Here is a 27667-nt window from a genome sequence, read left to right as displayed (position 1 = left end):
CCTCCAGGCAGTCGACAACTTCACCTACCTGGGCAGCATACTCTCTCGCGCAGTGAACCTAGACGCTGAGGTCAACAACAGGATTGCCAAAGCCAGCGCCGCCTTTGGGAGACTCCGTGAGAACATCTGGGAGCGGAGAGGACTCAGCCTTACCACCAAGTTGAAGGTCTACTGTGCAGTGGTCCTTACCACCCTCCTTTACGCCAGTGAGACCTGGACTGTCTACAGCAGACACGCCAAACAGCTCAACCATTTTCACCTGAGCTGTCTCCGCAGACTCCTCCACATCAGGTGGCAGGACAAAGTCCCCGACACGGAAATCCTGGAACGAGCTGGGCTCTGCAGCGTCTACACCCTCCTGCTGAAAGCCCAAGCCAGGTGGGCTGGTCATGTGGTCAGAATGCCAGACAGCCGATTGCCTAAGCAGCTGCTGTACGGAGAACTGTGTCAGGGCAAGCGCTCAGTCGGGGGGCAGAAGAAACGTTACAAAGACTGCCTCAAAGCGTCCCTCAAAGGCCTGGGTGTCGACATCAACACGTGGGAGACGCTTGCCCTTGACCGTCCAGCTTGGCGCAGCAACATCACCACAGGAGCCCATGCAGCTGAAGTCAGGCGCATCATTGAGGTGCAACGAAAGTGTGCTGTGCGCAAGGCCCGAGCAGCATCCACTGCCACAACAGCACCCACCCACTTGTGTCCCACATGTGGGCGAGCCTTCAGGGCCCGGATTGGCCTCATCAGTCACCTCTGGACCCACAGCCACCAACCTCCCATTTGACTTTGAAGCCATGGTCATCTTCGACTAGGAAGGACGAACAACAACAACAAACAACAATTAGAGATGGACTTGCTGGTGATCTCCATCTCCCCAGAGTATCATGGAAGAAGAAATTACTCCAGTGGTTAAATCTCATGGGGCTCTTTCTTTCTCACAGACAGCTTTCCTTACTCGATAAGCCTTTACAAGTCTTTATTGTCTTGTGGCATCCCTGAGGCCCCCGTGCAGCATTACTTCATTATCAGGCTTCTGTGGTGTTGATCATTTACTCAGGGATGCTGGATCAGGAGTTGTGACAACACAGTCTCTGTCAGTACAGTTATTCTGCTTTTTGTCATTATGTAGAATTATTTGCTTCTTGATTTTGTTTATCTTCTCATTCTTTCCTTGAAAGAGGAAGACAGCCAGAGTTAAAAATACAAGTGGACTAAGATGTTAGCTGTCCTGTGCTATCAACATAAATACAAGCCAGATGTTCCATGGTTACTTGTTAAGAGGTCAGAATGTGTATATTGGAGATCTAAAGTGGCAAGAGGCCAGTAGCTCAGGGTTGTACATGCAGACTGACTGTTCACTAACTCCTACTCATCTAATCATTTTACTTAAATTATTGCAATTCAGGACACTTGGCCCAAAAAACCCTCTTCTGCCTCTTGGAAAATGATATGCAATTATTCCCACTCTAGCTGGCATCCCTGTAGCCCTGCAAACTTCTTCTTAAAGCATCTGAAGAATCTCTTGTGTTTATCCTTCTGAAGTTTCTATCCGATTTCCTTTTGAAAGTTCATAAACAACTCGCTGCATCAGAAAATCTGCTGGAGGAACTCGGTGGGTCAAGAACTATCTTCCTGTGTCCTGTTACAGGGTCTCAACTGAAAATGTCAACGATCACTGACCACTGAACTCTTCCAGCAGGTAGTATGTTGCTCCAGATCCTAGCACCTGCAGTCTCTTGTGTCTCTGATAACAAATGCCATTTAAAAAAAAGTATTCTCTCCTTTTTCTTATCCACTTATTCAAAAAACTTAAATCAGCGTTCCTCCCCCCATTAAACTTAGAAAAACCCATCATAATTTTAAACATGTTCATATTTAGTATTTTATTTAATTAATTAAATGTGCTAATAATTAAATAATTATTTTAATTTGTGTATTTTAAATGTTTATATATTCAGACACATATGTTTAATATAATTTATATAAATATCAAAATATTTATGTATTATAACATTTATTACAAAATTAAAAAATGAATAAGCATTAAAATAATAAAATAATTAAGCATGTTGATGTGTAATAATAGAGATATGTTAGTGCAATCACACAGAGAAACCCAAATGGGAGGGAACAGGGAGAAAGCCAAATAAAGCTGTTTTTTGTTGAACCAAAATGGTATTTTATTTTATTTTCCCAATTCTTAGAAAAACAAATTTCAAAGACAGGCACTCTGTTCGGACACTGAACATCCAAACAGTGGGAACATGTTGTTCTGGTTCTGCTACCAAACAAAGTGTCATTGTTGGAATGAGCATTTGTCAGAATGTCAGAAGGCACTGCTGTTACACGAGTTGTATTCAATGGCATCTAGTGGGCGTTCTCTGCTGGCGTGATAACGCCGTCAGTACTGAGTCCATGTTATAGACACAGGATGGAAGTAGCAGATTAAGGCTCTGTGGATTTGTCAGGTCTCCCCTCACCCTTACACCATTGGCTGCTCAACATGCCGGTCAGTGTAGTTCCCCATCCTCTCTCAGCCATTTGGAAAGTGAAAAGACTCTCTCGTGCCCTGATATTTTTTCCCCTTTCTGGATCATGCAGTCAGCAACTGATCATCAATTTCAGGAGATTTCAGCCAAACAAGAATGGTTGTCAATATTTCAACAACACCAAGAGGACTTCAAAACAGAAGTAATGTATAACTTAAACCCATTGGATTTTTGAAGAAGGTGACAAAGATGATTGATGAGGGTAGGGGGTGGATGTTTTATACATGGACTTTGTAACAACCTTCCACAAGGTCCAACGTGGTATGCTGATCTAGAAGATTACAGCACAAGGGATCCATAGATTGGGTTCAAAATTGGCATGGCCATACACAACGGAGAGTAGTGGAGGAGGGGTGTTATTCTGACTGGAGGTATGTGATCCGTGCTGTTCCACAAAGATTAATGCTGGGACCTCTGTTTGTGATTTACATATAAATGCTTTGGATGAAAATGTAAATGAGATGATTAGTAGAGTGACACCGTAATGTAGTGGTTTGTGTAACGCTTAAAGGCTGATTTATACTTGTGCATCAAATCGACGTCATAGGTACAGCGTAGCCGCAAACCCTACGCAGTGCCTACGCGGATCCCTACGCCGTAGCCTGACGTGCACCTCTCCCAAAATGTAACTACGCATCGCGGCAATGCAGACCACAACAATTGTGATTGGTCCGCTTGGTATCATCGCATTTCCTCCTACACTGCAATAGTTTCCCATTGGGCGACTGAAGGGCAGGGAAGGAACTCTGGCTGCAATGCTTTCCATAAAGCTTTACAGACCTCCAAAATTGAGGACACATTTCGCTTTTACGAAAAAAGACGCTCATTTTAAACTTGTTTACCCCGAGAAAGGCTACCATGACCATGAAGCTTTGCACGGGTAGGTGTGTGTGCATGCATGATGTGCACATGCGTGTACGTGCCCAAATTGCAGAGTGGCGCAGACACACCAACGCACAAGTATAAATCAGCCTTTACGGTGCCTGTGATCCGAAGGTCAGGGTTCGCTTCTCCCCACTGTCTGTAAGGACTTTCTCCTCATGGTCACTTGGGTTTCCTCTGAGTCTTCCAGGTTCCTCGCCCATTCCAAAGAACAGATGAGTTATGGTTAATAAGTGTTGGGCATGCTTTGTTAGCGTTGGAAGCATGGTGAGATTTGCGGGCTGCCCCCAGCACATCCTCAGGCAATGTTGTTTGTTGACACAAATGATACCTTTCACCGTATGTTTTAATGTTTCAATGTGCATGTAACAATTTAAGCTAATCTCTTTTGGGAGTTTGTATACTACATAAAAATTGATGGAATTGTGAAAGATTATCAGAAGATTTAATGGCATATAAACCAGTTGTAAATGTGAGTTGAGAAATGGCAACTGGGCCAGTGTGAGGTGATGCACTTTGGTGGCCAATTGTAACTAACATAGTACTGTAAATGGCATGACCCTAAGGGTCATTGATGTACAGAGAGAGATTGGTAGCACAGTAAAGAAGATAAATGGCAAGCTCGGGAAGAGAGTTAACAGTCGACATTTTGGGCTGAAACTTTTCTTCTGGAAGAAGAGTCTCAGCCCAAAACGTTGACTGTTTACTCTTTTCCATAGATGCTTCCCAACCTTCTGAGTTCCCCCAGAATTTTGTGTATGTTGCTTTGGATTTCCAGCATCTACAGATTGTCTTGTGTTTGAAATGGCATATTTGACAGGGTAGTGAGTATAAGAGAAGGGAATTCCTGTTGCAGCTGGGTAAAACTTTTGGAATATTGCCAGATTTGGAAAGTTGCATGCATGACAGGAAGGATGTAGACGCTTTGGAAAGGGTGCAGAAGTGGTTCACTAGGATGTTGCCTGGACGAGGGATTGCTAGCTACGAGCAGAGGTTGAATAAACCTAAGCAACACACACAAAATGCTGGGGGAACTCAGCAGGTCAGGCAGCATCCATGGAAATGAATAAACGGTTGAAGTTTTGGGCTGAAACCCTTCTTTAGCACCAGAAAGGGAGGGGGATAATACCAGAAGAAAAAGCTGGGGTGAAAGGAATGAGGATAACTAGAAGGTGATAGGTGAAACTGGGTAGGTAGGAAAAGTAATGGTCTGGAGAGGAAAGAATCTGATAGGAGAGGAGAGTGGACTGCAGAAGAAAGTGAAGGAGGAGGGCCACCAGGAGGAGGTAATAGGCAGGTGAGAAGAGGTAAGAGGCCACAGTGGGAAATAGAAGAGAGGAGGTGGAGGGAAAAATATTTTTACTGGAAGGAGAAATTGATAATCATGCTATCAGGTTGGAGGCTACCCAGACTGTATATCAGATGTTGCTTCCCCACCCTGAGGATGGCCTCTTCTTTAGAAAACCTAGATTGTTTTCTCTGGAGCATTGTTGTTGTTGTTGTTGTTCGTCCTTCGTAGTCGAAGATGACCATGGCTTCAAAGTCAAATGGGAGATTGGTGGCTGTGGGTTGGGAGGTGACTGATGAGGCCAATCCAGGCCCTGAAGGCTCGCCCACATGTGGGACACAAGTGGGTGGGTGCTGTCGTGGCAGTGGATGCTGCTCGGGCCTTGCGCACAGCACACTTTCGTTGCACCTCGATGATGCTCCTGACTTCAGCTGCACGGGCTCCTGTGGTGATCTTGCTGCGCCAAGCTGGACGGTCGAGGGCAAGCGTCTCCCACGTGTTGATGTCGACACCCAGGCCTTTGAGGGACGCTTTGAGGCAGTCTTTGTAACGTTTCTTCTGCCCCCCCGACTGAGCACTTGCCCTGACACAGTTCTCCGTACAGCAGCTGCTTAGGCAATCGGCTGTCTGGCATTCTGACCACATGTCCAGCCCACCTGGCTTAGGCTTTCAGCAGGAGGGTGTAGGTCTGGAGCATTAAAGGCTGAGGGGCAACCTGATAGAACTTAATAAAATTACGAGACACATTAATAAGGTAGATTGAGTTCTTTCCCCAGGGTGGAATTGCTAGGGTCATTGCTTTAAGGAGACAGGGGGAAAGTTTAAAGGAAATTTATGAAGCAGTACTTGACAGAGTGTGCTAAATGTCTGGAATGTGCTAAAGGTATTGGAAACAGATTTGATAGTAATGTTGAAGAGGCATTCAGATGGGCACATGAACCAGCGAGACACAGAGCGTTATGGATCATGTGCAGGCAAATGGGATTAGTCATAATAGCATTGTGTCAGCACAGACATAGTGAGCTGGAGGGCCTTTTCCTGTCCTGTACTGCTCCATGTTTATATAATGAACAAACCTTACAGAGAGTAACACTGTCTCGTTTGGCTGTGTTCACGCATATTCGTGTATGGTTGAATGACAATTAAACTGAATTAAATTGAATTGAGAGAGCTGCTATCAAAAATTCTAATCTCAAATATAAACATGCTGGACATTCTATTTTAATGACTTTGGTCCAAGAATAAACATTCTAGTCAGTGAAATATCACCACATAGTCTATGTACATCAGTCTGAGATGTCCATGGGTAGAGGTTTGGGATCTTTACTGCTTCTGAAATTATAATACGACCATCGCCAAAGAACTGCACAGAGGTGCTGCCCTGACGCACTTGTCCACTCTCTTGTAATAGAATTGTGCAAGGTTTGTTATTTATTCAGCAGAGAAAAGGTTACTTGGTGTGTAACTTCATGGGATGCCTGTTCGTTCAGTGGGGTTACTCACTGTGTAAGTGTACAAGCTTCATGCTTATTCAAGGTAAAGATTAATAGGCAGGGAGCAGGACGGTACTCTTTATTCAGCACTGCGTGCGTGTATGTGGTACATGTTACATCAGTTGCAATTAATTGCTGTTTTATCACTATAAATTGGTTCTTTGACTGACTACCCTCTGGGTAACAGCTTGTTCAGTGTGAAACTTGCTAAAGGAGTACTTTGTTGAAACCATAAGCCTCTCTTTCATTTAATCAAAGTATTCTAGCTGCAACACGTTTTCAATATTTATTTATTATTATTTTGATTTTTAAAATTATTTTGTACTTGCACAATTTGTTATATTTTGCACATTGATTGTTTGTCCATCTTTGTTGTCTGCAGTTTTTTATTGACTCTATTGTGTTTCTTAGTATTTACTGTGAACACAGACATGAAAAATTAATTTCAGGGCTGTATACATATGTGCATTGATGATAAAATTTACTTTGAACTTTGCTAGTTGATATTACCAGCTATTTTATCACTATCTTAGAAGGAGATATTGAAACGGGTTACCATAATGTTAAGTAATGGTTATTCAACTGTGCACGTGATGATTGCCATATAACAGGATAGAACTGATGCAGATTCAGCAAGGGAGCTCTTTATTCAGTAGTGATTGGGTTACTGACAGCTTAACTGTATAGAGTCACTTCTTGGTGGGGGGAGGGTTACCCACTGTAATAAAACAAAACAATAAAAACAGGCCCTTTGGCGCATTATGTTGTGCTGATCAATACAAACCCTATCCACGATCAGTCTAACCCATCCCTCCTACACAGCCCATTTTTCTTATATCTATGTGCCTGTCTACGAGTTTATTAAATGTCCTTATTACATCAGATTCTACAATATCCTCATCTGTGTAGATACCTACCACTCTGTTTTAAGAAGAACTATCTCTGACATCTCCCCTAAACTTTCCTCCACTCACCTTAAACAGATACAGGTGCCCCGCTTTTCGAACGTTCGCTTTACGAAACCTCACTGTTACGAAAGACCTACATTAGTACCCTATTTTCGCTTTCAGAAGGTGTTTTCACTGTTACGAAAAAAGTTCAGCGCGCGATAAAAGGGAGCACGCCCCGAGCAGCCGCTCTCCCCGGATTCTCGCCGGCATTGCTTAAACACATGCCTGTAAGCAGCCGTTTGCAAGATGAGCTCTATGGTATCGGAAAAGCCTGAAAGAGCTCGTTAGGGTGTTACACTTACAGTAAAACTAGACATAATTAAGGCATTTTGATCGTGGTGAACGCAGCAAGGACAACGTGAGTTTGGCTTGTGGAAGCTGATGAACATGATGTTGAAGAGGTTTTGGCATCCCATCACCAAGAACTGACAGATGAAGAACTGATGCAATTGGAAGAAAAAAGGATAACAATCGAAACCGAATGAGTAATGATAAAGTACGACTTTAATTTTGAAAGGGTAGGTCGGTTTAGGGGATATTTGCAGGATGGTTTGAGTGCTTATTAAAGAACTGTGTGATAGAAAGATACGAGAGGCTCAGCAGTCAAGCATGCCTTCCACATCAGCCACAGCAGACAATGAACCTCGACCTTTGACATCGAGGCAAGCAGTCATAGGAGAAGATGAGCTGCCTGCTCTAATGGAAATAGGCGATGAGATGACACCCCAGTGTCCCACCACCCCAACCCCCAGGCCACGGGCAAATATCGATTCGCGGAGAATGCAAAGGTAGTTGGGAGGCACACAGCACATCTTTAAGAAAAAAGCCTAGATAAACCTGCTAATTAATTACGGGCGGCACCTAATTAATTAGCTTGTTTGTTTCGGCTTTTTTCTTAAAGATGTGCTGTGTAGCTCCCGGCTACCACTGGACCCCTGCGTTCTTCGCGGCAATGTATCGCTCAGCAGCCTGGAGGGTGGGGGCCACTGCACCGCCCAAACTCCGACAAGTCTAACACACCATCATCAGTGTGCTCGGCAAGCCATCTTCCCGATTCCCATAAGTGATACTACACTGTACATACATTATTTCTACTTTATATAGGCCGTGTATTTTTACGTGTTATTTGGTATGATTTGGCACCTTCATAGCTTAAAGGTTACTGGAGAGCGCTTGCGCCGTGTTTTTGCCAACAGCGCTTGCGTGAGATTTTCTGCCGACGGCGCTTGCGTGAGATTTTCGCTACGGAGAACAGTGCAGTAATGATTGTGGAAAAGTATTTCTACTTTATATAAGCTGTGTATTTATCATATCATTCCTGCTTTTACTATATGTTACTGTTATTTTAGGTTTTATGTGTTATTTGGCATGATTTGGTAGGTTATTTTTGGGTCTGCGAACGCTCACAAAATTTTCCCATATAAATAAATGGTAATTGCTTCTTTGCTTTATGACATTTCGGCTTACGAACCATTTCATAGGAACGCTGTACCTTCGGATGGTGGGGGAAACCTATATCCTCCAGTGTTGGTTATTACCACACTGGGAAAAAGGTGCTGGATGTCCAGACTGTCTTTCCTCTCATATTATACATCTCTAACAAGTTGCCTCTCATCCCCCTTTGCTTCAAAGAGAAAAGCTCTAGATCATCCAACTTTTACTGGAAAAACATGCTCAGTAATCCAGACAGCATCCTCGTAAATCTCTTCAGCATCCTGTCTAAAACTTCCACTTCCTTTGATGAGGTGATCAGAAATGAACACAATACTCCAAGTGTGGCCAAACACTTGGAGTATGTAGGTGTAGCCCACAGTTTTACTGTACAGAACACACGGGTTTCTGCAGAAACTGGAAATCTACAGTAACACACGCACAATGCTGGAGGAAGTTCACAGGTCAGGCAACAACTATGGAGGAGAATAAACAGCTGACATTTTGGGCCAAGACCCTTCATGAAGAAGGTTCTTGGCCTGAAACATTAACTGTATTCACCTCCATAGATGCTGCCTAATGTGCTGAGTTCCTCCAGCATTTTGTGTGCTCACTGTATAAAATCCCTGCTGGTAGGGCAGGGGTCACTTATTGAACCCATTGTTCATTACTTATTGAACAGTGCAAGGGTTACTCACCCTTTGTACTGGAGAGTAAGGGTTACTCACATAGTCCTGCTTGTAGTGTAAGGGTTACTCACAGTTTACTCTGCAGGCTAAGGATTATTCTCAATTTATTTGGGAAGAAATGAATGAAACAAATACAGTGAAACCTATAAGACACCTCTTTGTACCGACACTGGGAGGGAGCCTTTCAAAGTTAAGTGTTTGTGTGGGACGGAGCCTAGCTTCACATAATCTGGCTATTGTTCAGCTGAAATTCCGATTGCTTTCACCATCATTGTGTGCCTGTGGAGAAGCGATTTATAAGAAAAGGAAGTTGACGCTTACGCTTTGCCCGTGGGTGATGTTTCAGCAAGGAAATGTTACTGGAAGCTATTATGTTCGCGTTGATACCAGTGCACAATGGCTTTTGGAGATGCCGGACTGGGAAGGAAATGAGGGCGTACTGCCATTTGGGACTGGTTGTCTGATTCCTAACCATCTTGAATCCATCACAGTGACCTTTAACTTGTGGGTAATTGCGAAACGAAATCAGGAAAGGGCAGTTGACAGGGTGTCAGTAAGCCTGATTTCACTATAAATAAACAGCAGGCCCCGTGTCTGGGGAGTGAGGACTCGATCACCTCCACATCTGGGTCACCCCGCACCAGGAAGGCTGGAACAGGAAGAGACTGGCATGGCCGCTTCTCAGACAGCAGTCCACTAAAGCCTACTGATGCACATATGACTCTCACCCTTCTGTGCACACTAAACCTGGAGTTCTCCTTTATTTGTGTTACCATTTGTGTTTGCACTTTCGGGCTGAGTGGCTGCAGTATGTGGGCGGCAGGGAGACACGGCGGGTAGTACCTCTATGTCACAGCTCCAGTATTCCAGTTTGGATCCTGACCTTCGGCACTGTTGTAGACAGGGAACCAGCCCTTTCAGCCGACTTGTCCATTCCAGCCAAAAGCTTTCCACCTGGCTCAGCTTTCTCCCACATTCCAAAGGCATGCTGCTTGGCAGCTTAACTGGTTGCTGTAAGCTCCCCTGGTGTAGTTGGGTGGGCAGGTGCTAAGGCATAGACTACAGGAAAGTGAGTGGGGTAGTGGGACTGGTGGGAGAGCGGATGTAAGCCAGATGTGGGATTCCATGTTGTATGTAAATGTTAATGTAAAAGATATGAATTTAAGAAATGACACACAAAATGCAGGAGAAACTCAGCAGGTTAGGCAGCATCCATGGGAATGAATAAACAGTTTCAGGCTGAGACTCTTCTTCAGGTCTGGAAAGGAAGAGGGAAGATGCCAGAATGAAAAGGGTGGGGGGGGGCGGAGGTGGAAGGAGGATAGCTGAAGCCAGATGGGTGGGGAATGTCAAAGTTGGAGAGGAGAGTGGGCCATTGGAGAAAGGGAAGGAGGAGGGGGCCCAGAGGGTGGTGATAGGCAAGAGGCCAGTGTGGGAATAGAAGAAGAGGGGAAGGGGGAGGGATTCTTTTTAACTGGAAGCAGACATCGATATTTATGCCATCAGGTTGGATTCTCCCCAGGTGGAATATACTTGTTGCTTCTACATCCTGGGGGTAGCCTCATCATGACCCAAGAGGGGGCCACTGACCAACATGTCGGAATGGGTATGGGAATTGGAATTAAAATGTTTGGCCTCTGAGAGTTCCTCTTTTGGAGTGGAAGTAGATGTAGAAGATAGCAGGAAGAGTCCATTCAAAAAGATCACAGGTGATCCAATTCTGCCCTCGGCTCGAATTATCTGTTGTTTTCCCATAACCCTTAACTCTTCTGCAACATGTCTCACATGACATGTGGTTACAATAGGGTCTTTTAAGAGACTCTTGGAGCTTAGAAAAATAGAAGGCTATGGGTAACCCTCAGTAATTTCTAAAGTAAGTACATGTTCGGCACAGCATTGTGGGCTGAAAGGCCTGTATTGTGCTGTAGGTTTTCTATGTTTCTACCTTAAAAATACAGATCCACGAGACTGCCGATGCTGAAGTCTGGAGCAACACATTCCTTTCCCCTCACTGAGTTCCTCATGGCTTTAAAAATATTCAATACCTTTGAGGCCAAGAACATTCCAAAGACTGCTGAACCTCAAGGAAGTTCCCCTTTATTTGCTCTTTAAATGGATGTCCGCATACTCTAAAACTCTACCGTTATGAACTTGATTTCCCCTATCTCTCCAGTAAGATATGATTCCATCTACCAGTCAGCACGTGACTTAGCGACTGAGTGGTAGATCCCAGGATTGCACTGTATCTCTGTGTAGGGGTGACCCAGTAACAAAGGATGGAACAATGCTATGGTGTTTGACCCCGGAGAGATCCTTCCTTTCCACATATGACCGAAACATTGAGGTTCTCCTAATCATTTTTGAGAAATGTGTATTTTCTGTCCTTTGCGACCAAGAATGTTTCTTGTCACTTAATCATTTTCTGTCAGTCACCTTATGTACAGATACTCCTGTACCTAGTGTCACTTTATGTACATACAATCCGTGTATATGTGTATATAAGCTAATCTTACATATATATGGCCACACTCAAACAGATATTTGAACTTTGTGCTTTTTAAAATTTTTTTTATTGTGTTTTTGGTTTTTTTAAATTGAGATCTTAAGTTTATCTTATCCTATCTATTCTGCATTGGATCCGGAGCAACAATAATTTCATTCTCCTTTACATTTGTATTCTGACAAATGACAACAATTTATTTAGAGAGACAGCACGGAATAGACCCTTCCAGCCCTTTGACCTATGCTGCCTAGCAACAACCAACAACCCCAATTTAACCCTAACCAAATTACAGGACAATTTATAATGATCTATTAACCTACCCAGTACGTCTTTGGACTTGGGAGGAAACAGGAAGGATGTACAAACTCTTTACAATGGATGCCAGAATTGAACTCCAAACTCTGACACCCGAAGCTGTAATAGTGTTGTATAAACCACGATGAGGGGAGGGGTCCCGTGTCAAATCCATCCGGCTCCTTGCATGCTTTCCATCTGCGCTGGGTTGATACTTTGGGATGATACCAGTTGTAGATAGTACTATTGACACAATGTATACCTTGTTCATGTTCCATAGTCTTTCAATTTCCTCTTTTAGTTCTGCATATTTCTGGTATCACTTATTGATTTCTGTATGTTTTTTGTGTTTGAATAGTTATAACTTTTAAATAAGTTGTACTTGCTTGTTTATCCTTTAATATATCTGAATGGGTATTATGGATTGTTCTATCTATAATAATGGATCAGTCATAATATATTTTGTAGGCCTCTGACTCTAAAACAGGATCAAGCTTGTCTTTATAGTAAGATATGGTTTCCTTTAAGAGTTTGTATTTTAAAGCAAGGTTTTGGTAAATGATGTTTGTCACTTATATAGTAACATATACGAACTTAGCTAATAATTTGACTTTGATACTGAAGAGGGGTATAACCAATTCAGTGCCCTACTGAACACTCATCTCATCCTCGTACTCACGTGTTAAATTATTGAGATGATTGTAACTTATAACATGAACTTGAGAAATGATATTTACCATTGCTTCTACACCCTAATCAATATTACTTTAATTTGTAGTCATCTTCAACTTGTACCACACACAGCTGAGTGTTAAGATTTGATGGTAGTGTGGAAAGAATAAAATAGAACTAACATAAGATTAATGTAAATGATTGATTCCTTATGATTGCCATACCCAGGGGAGGTAGGGAGGACAAGCTCCCAGTGGATATTAAGTGCTCCCAATAGTGTGTGTCTCAAATAGCCTCTGACAACTAAGTTCAGCTCTTGGCCTTGATGTGTGGCTTAGCTACTAAGCCTGGGGGATCTGTTTCTACTGACAAGAGAATGGGCAAAGTCAGGTTACTGGCTCCTTAAAACCAGTTGCTTCAGGCAGATGAGGCTCATCAGCCGTGGTTGGCAACTCATGTAGGAGAAGGAAAACTCTGATCTCAAACCTCTGCTGCCTTGCTGCTATATCCACTCACTAGGAAGGCTTTGGGAGTAAACCCCAAGGAAAAATCTGGAGCTGGAGTCCCTAAGGCAGTCCGACATTGAGTTCAATGCTGACTGGCAACTCCTGCAATGCTGCTGGTGCCAAACTGCATCGGTTTCTGCCATTCATTTGGTTTATTCAGCCGCATGGAGATGGGGAGCCTACTGCATGGGCAATGGTTTGCTTTCCATAATTGTACTGCCCAGGCTTCCGTGACATGATATCCATGGTTAACCCAACCAATGGGTGGCCTCATCAGAGTAAATGGTTAGTGAGGATTTGTTGGCCTGAAGGGTCTGTTTCCATGACACAGACATCACATGGGTTTCTAACCCAGCTACATTGGTAAAGGTTTCTAATGTAAAATGTTATAATGGTATAATATATCCTGGGAGATCCTAGAAACATAGAAACACAGAAAACACACAATACAATACAGGCCCTTTGGTCCACAAAGCTGTGCCGAACATGTATTTAGTTTGGAAATTACCTAGGGTTACCCATAGCCCTCTATTTTTCTAAGGTCCATGTACCTATGCGGGAGTCTCTTAAAAGACCCTATTGTATCAGCCTCCACCACCATCGCCGGCAGCCTATTCCATGCACTTTTCATTCTCTGCGTAAAAAAAAAACTTACCCCTGACATCTCTTCTGTACCTACTTCCAAGCACCTTAACACTGTGCCCTCTCATGTTAACCATTTCAGCCCTGGGTAAAAGCCTCTGACTATCCACATGATCAATGCCTCTCATCATCTTATACTGTACACCTCTATCAGGTCACCTCTCATCCTCCGTCGCTCCAAAGAGAAAAGAATAAGTTCACTCAATCTACTCTCATAAGGCCTGCTCCCCAATCCAGACAACATCCTTGTAAATCTCCTCTGCACCCTTTCTATAGTTTTCACATCCTTCCTGTAGTGAGGTGACCAGAACTGAGCACAGTACTCCAAGTGGGGTCTGACTAGGGTCCTATATAGCTGCAACATTACCTCTCGGCTCTTAACCTCAATCCCACGGTTAATGAAGGTCAATACACCGTATACCTTCTTAACCACACAGTCAACCTGCTCAACCCTGTGACATGAGAGACGAGATTGTTTAATTTGTTTTTCTTTTTCATCCCACAGTATATTCAAAACTGGGAGTTGGAACACAGTCGGAGATAATTGCCTGGGAATAAGACACGGTTCATAATTAACAGAAGATCTTGGCTTCACATATTTTTTCTTCCTCTGGTTCTGGTAAGTGGAAATATCATAATGCATTCTCATTAGAATAAATTGGTCTTTATTTATTGAGAGATACGGCATGGTAACAGATCCTTCCGACCCAATGAACCCACATCAACCAATTACACCCATTTAATCCACTAAACTTTTTGTCTTTGGAATGTGGGAGGAAACCAGAGCACTCAGAAGAAACCCATGGCGGTCATGAGGAGAACATACAAATTCCTTACAGATATCGGGTGGAGTTGAACCAGGGTCACTAGTGCCGTCGTGCTATGTTACTGCGATGCCTCTAATCTAATGTGTGATGGGAGGGGGAGGGAACATCGACTCAGACCATGAGAGGCCTGCGTTGGGCATTTTCATGCCTTACATGCTCTAGTCTGTGTGGGGCGCCACTCCTCGCACAGACTAGAGCAATGTGTGATTAAGTGCCTTGCTCAAGGGCACAAACACGCTGCCACAGCTGAGGCTTGAACTAGCAACCATGAGATAACTAGACGAATGCCTTAACCACTTGGCCACGTGCCCAACACATGTGTGATGGGAAGTGTACTCTAAAGGGTTGAAATCATTCTGGAATGGTGCCCAGCCAAATACTGGCATGTGCATTAACTTGGGTGAGGCCTCTGTAGGAATAGTGCCTGCCCTGCTCAATGTACCTTTCTGGTTGCAAACTATCTGAACTATTTTTTTAAAGGTACTTTTGGCTAATCCTGTGATTGCTTCCATGCAGGCAGATCAGTAGACAAAATCATAGTCAAAGTAAATGTATTATCACTGTCACTGTTTGCTATCTTGAGATTCATTTTTTTGCAGGAAAATAAAGAAATACAATAGCATTTATAATAAATGTATAAATAACAAACACTGAGAGGAAATCAGAGCACCTGGAGGAAACCCATGCTGTCATGGGGAGAACATACAGACTCCTTACAGGCAGCGGCAGAAATGAACCCAGGTTGCTGGTGCTGTAATAGCATTACACTATCTGCTACATTATTGTGCTGATCCTAATCTGTAAGTCTTTAAAACTAATTGAGAAATGTACATAAGAGGGTGCACTATCACAAAGTCTGTCAATGTAACACTATTCTGCATTCTCTTATTGCATTTCCTTTATACTGCCTCAATTAACTGACGATGAAATAATCTGTATGGAGGGCATGCACAACAAAGATTTTCACTGTACCTCAGTATATGTGACAATAATAAACCAACCACCAATTAATTATCAGATTCTAATGAGCTGAAGTGTATTAGTAGGGATAAGAGTAACTTACACAAAACGCTGGAGGAACACAGCAGGTCAGGCAGCATCTGTGGAGAGGACTATACAGTCGACAATTTAGGCTGAGACCCTTCATCAGGACTGCAAAAGAAGTGGAAGACCAGAATAAGAAGGTGGGGGAAGGAAAGGATTGCAGGTGATAGGTGAAGCCAGGTGAGGGAGAGAGGATGGGGAGGGGTGGATGAAGTGAGAAGCTTGGGAGGTGGGAGGTGGTAGGTGGAAAAGGTAAAGGGCTGAATAAGACAGAATCTGGTAGGAGAGAAAAGTGGGCCATGGGAGAAAGGGAAGGAGGAAGGCCACCTCAGGGAGATGATGTACAGGTGAGGAGAAGAGGTAAGAGGGGAGCTGTAATGGAAAACGAGAGAACTGGAGGAGCGAGAAATTTTTTGAAGTTAGAGAAATTGATGTTCATGTCGACAGGTTGGAGACTACCCAGACGGAATATGAGGTGTTGCTCCTCCAGTTTGAGTTAGGCAGTCAGGACAGGCACACCATTATTGCTGTAGATCAGGAGTTCCCAACCTGGGTCCACGGACCCCTTGGTTAATGGTAAGGGTTCACTGCATAAAAAAGGTTGGGAACCCCTGAGATGAACCTTTAGAGTAGTGTGATGTCTATCTATCTTAGGATGCTGGAAATCCAGAGTACAAACCCAAAAGCTGGAGGTCTCCTGAAGAAGGTTCTCAGCCTAAAATACTGACTCTTTATTCATTTCCATAGATGTCTAAACTGTTGAGTTCCTCCAGTATTTTGTGTGTGTTACCAAGAACAATTTGCAAGTAAACAATTTAAAGTGTAGGGAATATTGGCATAAAGATTTGACACATTTTTTGAAATTGGTTTCAGCCAGCTGACATGTGGCATTTAAACCATTGCTTCCCGTGCACTTTTATTTTTAAAATAAGTAAACATTTTGTTTTTCAGATTGACTTTAATAACAAAGAGTTTGGGTTCTGCTCAACAGAGAATCTGTGATCAGATTTTAAAATTTGAGGTTCCAACTTGTCTTTTATTCCTTCCTTTTCACAAATGTTGCAGGATAATAGTAAATAGAGAAAATCAAATGCTTAGATGCTGAAGCAAAGTCAGTGGATGTACCGGAATGTGCTGGAACTGCTTCCAATTGACATTTATGAATTGGGGCCAGTAGTCCAAGTCCAAGTCAAACTCAAACTGTGTAGCTCTGCAAAGGCAGGCGAGTCAGTCGGATAAGAGGCAGCTGCTCTGAATTTATAGAATGAATTGGACCAAATATGAAAGTGGGCAGAACAATGGGAAATGCAATTTGCTAAAGAAAAATGCACAGTCCTACACATTGGTAAGAACCAAATTGGCAACGCATGCAGTCTATGAATAATGTTGCAGAAAGCTGAGGAACAAATTGAGAGAGAACTGGCATCCTCCAATTACAATAGGATCATCAAATCAACATCAGTGTCTGTTTCCAGACCAACGTTCCTAGCAACGAAGCCCCCAAGAGAACAACAGAACAAGTACAACTCCAAACAACCCAGCACTGTCCTATCAAGTGCCTGGATTGGTCTGCCACAGAGCAGCGATTCCTGTATTCTTGAATTCATCAAAGTTGTGGTTCACCTACAGCAGGCGCCTCAGTTCCCTGGAGAGTTGTTACCGAGTCTCCTTGCAAAATTCTTCAGAGTCTGTGATTCTTACATTGGTCTCATCAGCCACCATGGAACTAGGGTCTGAGCACGTCATCTTCAAAGCCATGGGACTACATCAGATGAATTAGAATTAGTATGTGTTTATTGAGATGCAGTGCAGATTATGCATTTCCAGCCCTTCGAGCTGCGCCACCCAGCATTTAACCCTAGCCTAATCACAGGACAATTTACAACGGCGAAGTAACCTACTAATTGGTATGTCTCTGGACTGTGGCAGGAAATTGGAGCACCGGAACGGAACCGTGCTTTCCATGGGGAGGATGTACAGACTCCTCACAGATGACGTCAGAGTTGAACTCCAAACTCCGATGCCTCAAGCTGTAACAGCGTTGTTCTTTGGAACAGCAGCATTTCAGCATTAAATTCAGATCTAGGGCTTTCACAAGAGAAACTATTTGGTGTTCTTGGCAGTGGTCACCAGTAACACTTTAATCCATGCCTCTGAAACCTCCCTGAAAACTGTGCTCCACTGTACCTGGCTTTCTGATAATGCCCTGTTTTCTTCACTTTGCCATTAGGGACAAACTTTCAAACATCCCAACTATGTGAAGCTCTGGAATTTCCCCCCTAAACTCATTGCCTTTCTCTGCCACTCCTGTAGGACCTCTCTCAAATCTTAGCACTTTGACCAAGGTTTGTTAACAATCCTAAGATTGGCTTAGCATCAGTTACTGTCTTGAGTTCTTATGCAGACACTTGGGTCAGTTTTTCTACGTTAAAATATAATCAGATTTATTATCACTAACATATTATGTGACTTGTTTTACAGCAACAGTACGGTACAAAGGTACAAAAATCTATGAATTACAAAAACAAAGAATTCAGAAAACTAATAATGAAGTCGTGTTTATGGGTTCATATACCATTCATAAATCTGAGAGGGGAGAAGTTTAAATCATTGAGTATAGGTCTTCAGGGTCTTGTATTTCCCCCGGATGGTAGTAATGAGAATTGGTTATGTCTCAAACGTGAGGATCCTTAGTGATGGATGAGTGACCTTGATGGTGGAGAGGGTTGTGGCCATGGTGGAGCTGGATGAGTCCAGGGATCCTGTGTAATCCAGAATCCATGTGATGCAATCTGTCAGAATACTCTCTACTGTACATCTGTAGAAAATTGTAAGATGCTATATAAATGCCTAGAGTCGTTGTTGTTGTTTCTCTCCACACCTTGTGTGTGCATTGGGTAGCAACCTGTTGCCACCTCCTTAGCATTTGTCTGCTTTTTTTAACGAGGCTGAGTTGCCAGCTCGATGCTCAATCTAGCAATGATGGAAAACATGTAAGAAGCAGGTCGGATTTGAACCCAGGACCATTCGCCTCAAAGTCTGGTGTGGATGCCACTACACCACCAGCTGATAGTCCACTAACTCTTGCCAACGCTGCACCATAATATGTGGATCCTGGATCGGCCTCTACAGTCACCTCAGTGATAGATGACCTTTAGAAGAACATCAAACTTGACTCTAGTGATCACACTAACATAGCTGATAGGTGTTTATGCCTTAGCAGAAGTACAGATGCTGAAGAAAAAAAAGGCAATGATCAAGAGAATTAAATGGAAGATAGAGACAGCTCAGAAAAGAAGTAGCCAGCCTTGAAATTCCAGTGCACTTCAATGGGTGACCGGTGAGATCCTCATGCATCAGCACGTTGTTGCAAGTTTCAGCTGCTTCTGAAAAACGTGGCCTCTGACACAACTAAAAGTTTATTTGTTGTCAAAATGTATGGCTGAGGTGCAGTGCTATCTCTGGGCAGGAGAGAGGGCTGACTGGCAGCTGAAGTCGTGGGTCTGGACTCGTCATTGGCTAACTGCAGTGGTGGGGTGGATGTCAAGTAGGTGGAGTGTATGGAGAGCTGTTACTGGGCGCTTGCACTCTAAGGTTGGAATGAGAATGGGGTTCATGGCTTGAGCTTAGATGGGTCCGGGGAGAGAGGCATTAATACCATGCTGGGATGGGTGGGGGGGGGGCATAAAATCCCAAGTAAGCTTGGAACATAACTTCACAGGCATCCCATTTCAGTGCTGCACTGTTAAGCGCTTGTTGTCCAAAGTCAAAGCCAAGTGTACTGCCATATGCACAAAACTTACTTGCACCAGTATCACTTGCACTTGACATCAGCAGCATTCATAAGAATAAACAAAAAATACATTAAACCTAAATTTTACACAGGATATACAAGAAATAGCACAATTAGAGTGAGGTCTATTGTAGTGCAAAGTGGCAGTCTTGCTAAACTGTGCCGGTTTGTTCAAGAACTGAGTGGTTGAACAGCATAATATGGGACTCCAAGCAGCTGAAGGTCCTTCCGGATGGTAGCTGTGGATGACACAGCCTGGATGATGGGGATCTTTGATGATGGATTTTGACATCTTGAGGCAGTTCCTCCTTTTTATACTATTGATGGTGGGGAGCAATGTGCTCGTGATTTATTAGGCTGAGTCCAATACATGAAACATATAAGTACATGGAGTACTCAGCAGGTCAGGCAGCATCTGTGGAAAGAGAAACAGCCAATATTCGAGGTAGGAGATTCTTCATCAAAGCTGGGAATGGAGAGAGCAAGTTAGCAAAGAAGGAGGGGGAGGGATCGGCAGAACAAAGAAATTGGTGTTGGGTTATTATTGTCATATGTTCAGAGAAACAATGAAAACTGTGATTTTACAAGCCAACTATGGAGATAATTTCAAAACATAAATACATCGAGGCAATTACAAGGCAAAACCAATAACAAAATGTTGCAGAGAAAGTGTTTTTCCTCCCAGAGTCCAAAAGGTTGGTAGGTTAATTGGTCATTGTAAATTGTCCGATGATTAAGCTTGCATTACGTTGAAGGACAGCTGGGCAGGGTGGCTCGAAGAGCTGGAAGGACCAAATCTTCCTTGTATCTCAATGAAAACTAGTACAGTGCAGCTAGACACTGAAGTGATGAGGGTGATTTGTGAACAAAAGTGTTCATCTTTAATGTACAAGATGTGTATTCAATGGTATTATAACTGTGGGATAGAAGCGTGGTGTTGCGTGCTTTCAAACTATTTGCATCTTCATCCCGACAGAAAAGGAAGAAGAGAGAATTTCTGGGGTCTTTGATTATGCTGAGGGAAAAATAGAATGTTTTTCATCAGGTGAGATCAAATTCATTAATATGGCAGTTAGAGCACATTATGCTGCTTTATTGTTAGCAAGGCTATGGGACCAACCCAGTAGGCCAGACTATACTAAAAGAGAGGAAAAAAAGCAAATTGAGCTAAAATGATGACAGAAGTGGCCACTTCTGAAACAGTCGGAAAGAAAGGGTGCGTTACCTAAAGTTGGAAAAATCGATACTGAGTCTGGACAGCCCCCAACTGCCCAGACAAAAAGTGTTCTTCAAAACTGTGCTGGGCATCAGTGTAAAAGTACAAATTGATACTGAATCTTGGAAGGTGCCTGTTCAAATTCCTAGAGAGCCATGGAAATGGTCAAGCGTGGTCTCAGTCCAGGAAAGTTACATAGCGCAAAAATAATGAGTGTTACACAATCTAGTTTCTAGGTCAATATTAAGGAGTAAGAGCATATAAAAGTGACATCCAAATTCAGATCCACATCATGTGTTAAGTTCCAAAGGATTTATGAAATAGACTGATGCCAATTCACATTAATATCTCCCTTAAGTATCTTCTGTTAACTGAGGCTTGCCACAGCTCTGCTTACCAGATGGTGTCAGGTTTGCTTAGTTTTTTTTTAGCATTTTGGCTTCAAATTAATTTTCTACAAAGCAAGCTTTGGAAACTATTTCTCATCTCATTAATCATTTCTTCTTGTCCGCAATAACAATGTACAGTACTTCTTTTTAAAAAAAACTGTTTTGCAGCAAGATAAATGCCATTCTGCATTGAGGTAGCTTGACGCGTAGTTACAATGTTCAAAAAGTCGAATAATATTAAAGGACAATGGAATAGCCACTCGATCCATCAGGGAAATGATGAGAGCAAACAGAAAAACAGACAATGATAGATTCTGCAAACTTATTAAAGGAAAAGGAGGGCAAAGGTAAACAGTGGTTGGAAGATCAATGAATAATTGCAGACACTGGAAAACTGAAATAAAATCGAAAATGCTGGAAAAGTTTGGAGGACCAAGTAGCATCCTCTCACAATATATATGAAAACTACAGCGAATCGTCAGGTCAGCCGAAGAGGTCATTGGCTGTAGTCTACCGTCACTGCAGGACTTAATTTTTTTTAAATTTAATGATACAGTGTGGAACAGATCCTCCTGGCCCAATAAGTCACACCCCTCAGCACGCATCTATTTAACCCTAACCTAATCACAAGACAATTTACAATAACCTACTAAGTGGTACATCTTTGGGCTGTGAGAGGAAAAACTGGAGCACCTGAAGGAGACCCACAGCGTCACGGGGAGAGCTTACAAAGTCCTTACAGACGGTGCTAGAATTGAACTCCAACACTCATAAGCTGCAATAGCATCGTGCTAACCGTAATGATACCGCGACACCCACTTATATGTGTCTAGGGGAAAGGAACTTGCAGAAAAAATAATTGTGGACACTATCCACCCAGCAAAACAGTTTTTTTCCCAAAAGCTCCCGTCAGCAAAAGCGCTATAGGACTATTAAAATAAAAACTTCATGCCATCTTAAAAGTTTCTTCCCCCAGGCAGTTAATCTGAGAAACCATTCTAGTTAGCCTGTCACTGCACTGCACTGTAAACATTTTAAACCACTTTTTATAATGCTGTTTATACTGTAAATGCTGGTACTTATGCAAACTTCATTCCATATTCATACTTTAACCTCTAATTTAATTTTTTTTATAACTCTTTATTCTTATAATTGTTGAATGTGTTTATTGCACCAACATGCCTCAGCAAATTCATAATACACATAAATGCCTATGATGAATAAAGTTGATCCTTGATCTGTCAAGACAGAAGGATTTAACATTTCAGTTCTGGTCCCTTCATCAGAGCTGTGATTCAGTTTTGTTGAAGTGTCCTGGACAGGAAAGCTTAATTGTTTCGCCTTCCACAGATGCTGCCTGCCTGCTGAGCTTTTCCAGCATTTTCTATTTTTATTTAAGTAAATGTTATTTGCTTGGAGGATGAGACTAGGAAGTTATTAATGGGAAATAAAGGAATTGCAGGGACTTTGCGCAAATCTTTTGTGTCTGACTTCACAATAGAAAACATTAGCTGGTTCCTAATAATAGAACTAAAAGGAGTGGGGATGGAGTTGTAAAGTACTGAATGTAACCAAGGAAAAGTAATGAGATTAAAGGCTGATAATTTCCCTTGATCTGTATGTTTGGTTATTAAAAGAAATGGCTGTAGCGTGAGATGCATTAGTTTGGATCCTCCAAAATCCCCTAGATTCTGGAAAGATCTTGTTTATTAGGAAACTTGTATTCAAGAAATCAGAAAGACAGAAATCAAGAAATTGAAGGCCAGTTGGCCTGACCTCTGTCATTGGGAAAACGCTGAAATCCATTGTTATGAAATAGGTAACACAAAACTACTCCTTAAGCCCATCACCCCTAGTGGGGCATAGGCCGCCAACAGCAGCTCATCCAGAGTGCTCTGTCCTGGGCCAGTCTTTAAAGTTTTTCCATTTGCAGCCCATCCTGTTGCTTTACCCGTCCTCTCCCAGGGATGAGGTCTTTGGAGCTTCTGTTGACATTTCTGCAGCACTGGGCTTTTATGGGATGGGGCTGCTAGTCCATGCCCAACCATCTTCCTTTCACAGCCAGGGTTGAGACCATCCACAGCGGAGTTGACGCGAAGCTTAGAAAATCATAATCAAAACCAAGCAGAGTTAATATGGAAACATGAGGTCCTGACGAAGGGTCTCAGCCGGAAACGTCGACTGTACCTCTTCCTACAGATGCTGCCTGGCCTGCTGCCTTCACCAGCATTTTTTGTGTGTGTTGCCAGAGTTAATATGTTTTTATGAAGTGGTGATGTACTTGACAAACTAGTTATTGGGGATATAACAAAACAGGGTGGTTAAAGCTGAACTTAGTAATTCCCCGAAACATCTGATAAAATGCCAAAAAAGTAACTACCCAATGCAACAGTTCATGTGGTTAGGGGTAATAAATTCGTATGGATAACAGTCAGGATAAATGGGTGCTTTTTTCATTGGTAAGCTGTAATGTGTATGTTGCCATGGGAACTGATGCTGGAGCCTAATGACGCAGATGAAGGGATCACATGTACTGGAGCCAGTTTTGCTGATGGTACAGAGATAAGTGAAAAAGCAAGTTTGTGAGCAGAGTAAGTTGCAAACGGGCATGGGAAGGTAAAGCAAATGGGGAAAATTTAGTAGATGGAGTTTCATGTAGAATGTAGAACATTGTTGAAATAGTGAGTCATGTATTGGAAAGTCAATGGTTCAGAGGTGACCCCCAAGCAATCATTAAGTATATTTTTGATGCAACTTCCTTTTTCTTGGGGTCTATCGGGGAAGCAGTTATGTTTACCCATCTGTAATTTGCCCTTTGTTTCATAATCACCATCTATCATCTGAAGCTGCTCACTGCTTTGTCAACACAATTAACAGGGAAAAATACTGCAACAGCAGCCCCACTCTTCTGATCTTTGCTTTCTGCTTGACCAAGCTATACTTATTGAATTTGCAATATGTGATAGTGTTCTGTGCCCAGCTGATGTGCTAACTATTGCAGACTTCCCCAGCATCTCCTGAAACAGTAAAGAAGTCTTAGTCATCAGGTTACCGAAATAAAAGGTGCTATTGAGGTCAGCGTTCTGAAAACTCTTAGACCCCTCATCAAATTTTGTCCTTGGACATCAGTGGTAGAGCACTGAAAACCTGTGCCAGCCATCTGGTGGGCTTGTTCAAGAACATCTTCAATCTCTCACAGATGCAGTAAGAGATTCCCACCAGCTTTAAAAGGGCGTCTATCATACCAGTGCCTGAGAAGAGCGGGGTGAGCGGCCCCAATGACTGTAGCCCAGTTGCACTCACATCTTCAGTGATGAAATGCTTTGAGAGGTTGGCCATGGACAGAATTAACTCCTACTTAAGCAAGGACATGGATCAGCTGCAGATGCAAGCTCACCGACCATGAGATTTCTAAACGGACAATGAACCAACTCATGAACACTATCTCACTAAGTTTTGCTCTCTATTTGCGAGACTTATTTAATTATGTATATTTCTTATTGTAATTTATCATTCTGTTTTTATGTATTATTGCTACAAAGCAACAAATTTCATGACATATATCAGTGATATTAAACTTGATTCTGATTCTGATTCTACAAGCATCTTGAACAGCAATGCCACCAGTAAAATATGGTCATTCATTTTGTGCCTATGAAGAATAGTTGAGGCTGTCTTCTATACACAGATATATGGGTTAGTACAGATTCTTTAGTTTATGAAAGGATTTATAGAAGAGTTTTATGGACAGATGGATCTTTTCATGAGGGAGACCAAATCCAAGCCACAAACACAAGATAAACCCAGTTGTGAATTCAGGTGTAGCTTCTTTCTCCAGACCTGAAGGCATGTTTTCAATTAAGGAAAAGCTCAAAGGTGCACCAGGCAAAAGCAGTGAAGGGTTATTTTATTCATAGTCATACTTTATTGATCCCGGGGGAAATTGGTTTTCATTACAGTTGCAGCATAAATAATAAATAGTAATAGAACCATAATAGTTAAATAGTAATATGTAAATTATGCCAGTAAATTATGAAATAAGTCCAGGACTGGCCTATTGGCTCAGGATGTCTGACCCTCCAAGGGAGGAGTTGTAAAGTTTGATGGCCACAGGCACAAATGACTTCCTGTGACACTCTGTGCTGGGCATCTCGGTGGAATGAGTCTCTGGCTGAATGTACTCCTGTGTCCACCCAGTACATTATGTAGTGGATGGGAAACATTAACCAAGATGGCATGCAACTTAAACAGCATCCTCTTTTCAGACACCACCGTGAGAGAGTCCAGTTCCATCCCCACAACATCACTGGCCTTACAGATGAGTTTGTTAATTCTGTTGGTGTTACCCTCAGCCTGCTGCCCCATCACACAACAGCAAACATGATAGCACTGGCCACCACAGACTCGTAGAACATCCTCAGCATCATCCGGCAGATGTTAAAGGACCTCAGTCTCCTCAGGAAATAGGGACGGCTCTGCACCTTCTTGTAGACAGCCTCTGTTATTTGACCAGTCCAGTTTATTGTCAATTCGTATCCCCAGGTATTTGTAATCCTCCACCATGTCCACACTGACCCCCTGGATGGAAACAGGGGTCACCGGTACCTTAGCTCTCCTCAGGTCTACCACCAGCTCCTTAGTCTTTTTCACATTAAGCTGCAGATAATTCTGCTCACACCATGTGACAAGGTTTCCTACGGTAGCCCTGTACTCAGCCTCACCTCCCTTGCTGATAGTAAAGAGGGCTAATGCCAGGCTTAGATGGATCAAAAATATTGATGCAAACCATTTGGTCCAAATGCTCCGTTTCAGTAGGTTTCCTGTAAATCACATGGTTTAGTACCACATAATTTACAGAGAACCTAATAAAGGGCCCTAATGAAGGGTCTTGGCTCGAAATGTCGACTGTTTATTCCTCACCACAGGTGCTGCCTGACCTGCTGAGTTCCTCCAGCATTTTGTGTGTGTTGCTCCAGATTTCCAGCATCTGCAGCATCTCTTGTGTTTGTGGTGTAATAATGTTTAAATTGTACTCTTCCAATCCAGCTGTCAGTGAGAGACTGCTGCTCTCTGAACTCCCATGATTTTCTGAACCAGATTTCTATCCAGGAGTTTTATACCTGGGACTCCATCCCATGTATCTATGGAAAAAGCTCTAATTTTGGCAAGACCAGTGACCCTATGTTCATACTCATGACCCACTACCATCGTTAACAAGTTCTTCAATATTTTAAACTCTTTCCTCTCTTTTCATTTCATTCTACCTTTGCCTTGTCCAGAATCAGGTCTTTAAATCTCTAAATACTTAGAGTTAGCTATGCACTGGATCCCTTCTTGTAATGGCATTGCTTTGTACACTTCCATGAAACAAAGTTTGACAGTGCCTTGCAATGGAACATTAACTGAACATTGGTGTGCTGAATGAGAGAACTCCGTGGACCGTGTCTAATTCATTGTCATATTCTGCTTGCAGTGGGCTACAGGCTTGATGGAGTTGGTTACTGGGGTATTTTTGATTGACAGTTGGAGCCATATGGCTGCCTGTGGGAGGCTGAATAGTTCCAAGGTAACAATGGCCCCGCGAGACAGATGGACAGCTTTAAATCAGCAAGAGCAAAAAACTGATCAAAGACCTTTGACTTCCTGTTCCTGCCATGTCAGCAAGTGAACCCCTCTCCCGCCATTCTGTCTGGAAGGCAAAGAGCTGGGTATTGTTTTCCATCCCAAACTCTGCCTGAAACCAACTTAAAAGTTTTCCACTGTCAGCTCTGATTTCCAAGGGATAATTTCTGCAGACAGTGTGGCCAGTGGCCCCAGGCAGAAGCTCCCTCTGATTCTCTTGGTGTCTGCATGAATTCAGTCCAGAAGCCGTCACTGCATTTAAAAAAAATTTTACTTCAAGATATAGCATGGTAGCCAGCCCTTCTGACTCAGTGAGCCCGCACCGCGCAGTTACACCCACTTGACCAATTAATCTACTACCCTGTATATCTTTGGAATGTGGGAGGAAAATTCAGAGCAGCCAGAGGAAACCTACATGGTCATGAGGAGAACATACAAAGTCCTTAACAGACAGCGATGGGATTGAACCAGGTCTGCTGATGCTGTAAAGCGTTACGATAACCGCTACATAACTGTGACGCCCCCATACGGGCTTAAGCCTACTGAGAAGGTGAAGCTATGAACTTTAACTCCAAGTAAAATTTATTATCAGTGTACATACATGTCACCACATAAAACCCTGGCATTCTTTTTTCTGCAGTCATAGTTGGCAAATCCATAGGACAGTAACTGTAAACAGGATAACTATAAGCATAGGAAATTGTAAACTGTAAATTGACTTGTGCAAATGCAGATAATAAATACATAGCAATAAATAACAAGCATTAATAAACAAGATAAAAGAGTCCTTAAGTGAGTGTAGCTATCCCCTTTTGTTCAAGCACCTGACGATTGAGGGATAGTGACTGTTCTTGAATCTGGTGGTGCGAGTCCTGAGGCTTTT

General features: G+C 42.8%; 1 protein-coding gene across 1 annotated transcript in view; it reads left to right on the top strand.

Moving 5' to 3' along the window:
* The first annotated feature begins 2513 nt into the window (after window positions 1-2513).
* nfasca (neurofascin homolog (chicken) a) overlaps window positions 2514-27667 on the top strand; it is a 171470-nt gene continuing 146316 nt past the window's right edge. Inside the window, exons 1-2 of the mRNA XM_072277651.1 lie at window positions 2514-2685; window positions 14399-14512. The gene's annotated coding sequence lies outside the window, so the exon portion shown is untranslated. The remainder of the gene's footprint in view (window positions 2686-14398; window positions 14513-27667) is intronic.

The sequence above is a fragment of the Mobula birostris genome, chromosome 14 (assembly GCF_030028105.1).
Source record: "Mobula birostris isolate sMobBir1 chromosome 14, sMobBir1.hap1, whole genome shotgun sequence".
NCBI classification, from domain to species: Eukaryota; Metazoa; Chordata; class Chondrichthyes; order Myliobatiformes; family Myliobatidae; genus Mobula; species Mobula birostris.
The sequence above is the reverse complement of the archived record's forward strand: the minus strand, read 5'-3'. Positions and strand labels throughout refer to the sequence as shown.